Source organism: Triticum dicoccoides, chromosome 7B (genome assembly GCF_002162155.2).
Source record: "Triticum dicoccoides isolate Atlit2015 ecotype Zavitan chromosome 7B, WEW_v2.0, whole genome shotgun sequence".
In the NCBI taxonomy this organism is placed as follows: domain Eukaryota; kingdom Viridiplantae; phylum Streptophyta; class Magnoliopsida; order Poales; family Poaceae; genus Triticum; species Triticum dicoccoides.
Window position 1 is genome coordinate 6,325,281 of NC_041393.1, and position 2,342 is coordinate 6,327,622.

The following is a 2,342-nucleotide window of genomic DNA, read 5'->3' on the forward strand; positions in this document are numbered from 1 at the left end:
CAGGACTAAACCCAGCCCAATCCATACGTGTATAAGTCCAGCAACCAAACCATATTAGACCAAACAGCAAGGGGTGCAATCCAAACCAATTCAACTTGTACATATTTTCAGTCCAAACCCATCCCGGGCATTCTCTGTATATAGTTCGAACCCGAAGTTTCAAACCATGGGCGTCTCCAGTGTCTAATTACTACCATAAGAGAGGCGTCGGGCGGTGGTTATCTGCTGCTGCATGCCTACTCCATCGTTGTCGTTCTTAAAATGCGCGACCAACGAAGCATGATGCGTGCATGTGGATTCTAAAGCTAGCCACGCACTCACAAACGGATTCACAATACCTATAACAAATGGATTCACCATACTCACAAATGCGTGATCTGAATCCTTAAACCCCTTAAATGGCCGGGCGGACGACCTGATCACTCATCGGTCCAAAAAACCTGAGGATGTGGCGGACGCGGGTGACTCAGATCTGTAGGCGGAGGAGGAGCATGCAAATTGTCGATTCATTTCTGTCGGAGGCGGAGGCGAAGGCGGAGGCCAACCGCCATATCCAGGCAGAGCTGGAAGCGGAAGTCGACGAGATGCTTGCCTTTATGAATGAGGAGGAGGAGCCGGAGCCCATCTACCCGGCGCCCGGCACGGAGGTCGTGTACGTCTCCGATGACGAAGCGTAGACTAGTGTGGTTTGCGTAGTATGTAGTATTTCGTTTATATGCTTTGTATGGATCTAAGAGCAATTCCAACACATCGACCCATTTCATCTGCTTGCGTCTGTCTGCGTTCGGCTGTCGAAAAATGAGTGCCCAACGCAGCGACCCATTCACATTTTGCTGCGGCGAGCGCGCCGGCAAGCCCCGGGCGGGCGGCGGCGAGCTGCAGGACGGGCGGCGGCGAGTGAGCTGGCGAGCCGCGGGACGGGGGCAGCGAGCGTGCGAGCGAGCAGCAGGGCTGGTGCGGCGAGCTGCGGGACGGGCACGGCGAGTGCGCCAGTGGGTGCGGGGCAGCTGCAGGGCGGGCTGCAAGGACACGTCAGGACGCGAGTGGGAGCTGCGGGGCGGGGCGGCTAGTGCGGAGGTGAGCTCGCCGGCACGGGGGCGGTGCGAGCTACAAGGTGAGGCGGTGCGACGCACCAGCCGACCCAAACAAAAAAATGGACACGGACTCCGACGGGCGACCCAAACAGATAAAAAGCTGACAAAATCGGTGTTCGTTTGGGTCGACCCGTTGAAGTTGCTCTATGGTATAAAATATGAGATACTCTTTTTTTCGCAAAAAAAATACGAGATACTCTTTTTTAATCGAAATATGAGGTACTCGGATGCATTAGATAAATTATAAGGTATGATCAGTTTGTCGGTCACTCTCCATGGACGTGCACGTCCGTGTTTGATGGGCGTAATTTAATGTCCGCTGTTGCAGATGTTGTGAGCTGCTTTACACACAACTAGACCTCAGCCTGCCTCCCTGATATTCCTGGAGCACCACCCGAGCCCATAGATGATGGCTTTGGTTCCGCCACGCCACCGTATCCGCTGTCTCACTACCGGAATCACCCCCTATGCCGACGGCCAGGGCCGTAGGGATAGACCTATGCCGGCGGCCCCCGTCAGCATAGGGCCGTCGGCAACATATACGTCGGCACAACCAGGGTGGCCGTCGGCATAGAAAAGCCGTCGGCATACATGCTATGCCGACGGGGGTCGTACATCTATGCCGACGGCCCCGGCCGTCGGCAACGATCACGCCTGACGGCGGCGGCCATCAAGTTTGTCCAACGACAGGTCGCCACATGGCACCCTCATGCCGACGGCTAGGCCGTCGGCCTAGTTTCAAACTATGCCGACGGCCTAGCCGTCGGCATACTCCTTCATACATATCTCCCAGTAGCTGACACGTGGCTACCTATGCCGACGGCCTAGCCGTCGGCTTAGCTTAAAAACTACGCCGACGGCTGGGCCGTTGGCATAGGTGCCACGTGTCGGCTACTGGGAGCTCACACCAGCCCTATGCCGACGGCATAGCCGTCGGCATAGTTTGCTTTTGATTTTTTTCTTTTTCCTGTTTGTTTTCAAATCAGTTCAATTCAAATAACAGCACATATCAGCAGCACATATCAACGAACATAAGCATAAGCATCATCACAACAATAATTGCATAAGCATGATCACACACAAGTCTCTAAATGATCATCATCACAACCAACATAAGCACAAGCATATAGAAAAGCACACAAGTCATCTAAATGATCATCACCACACACAAGTCATCTCAAGCATCATCACCACACACAAGGCCTAAGCGCCAGGACGTCGAGCACCGCGGAGGTCGTCACCGCCAAG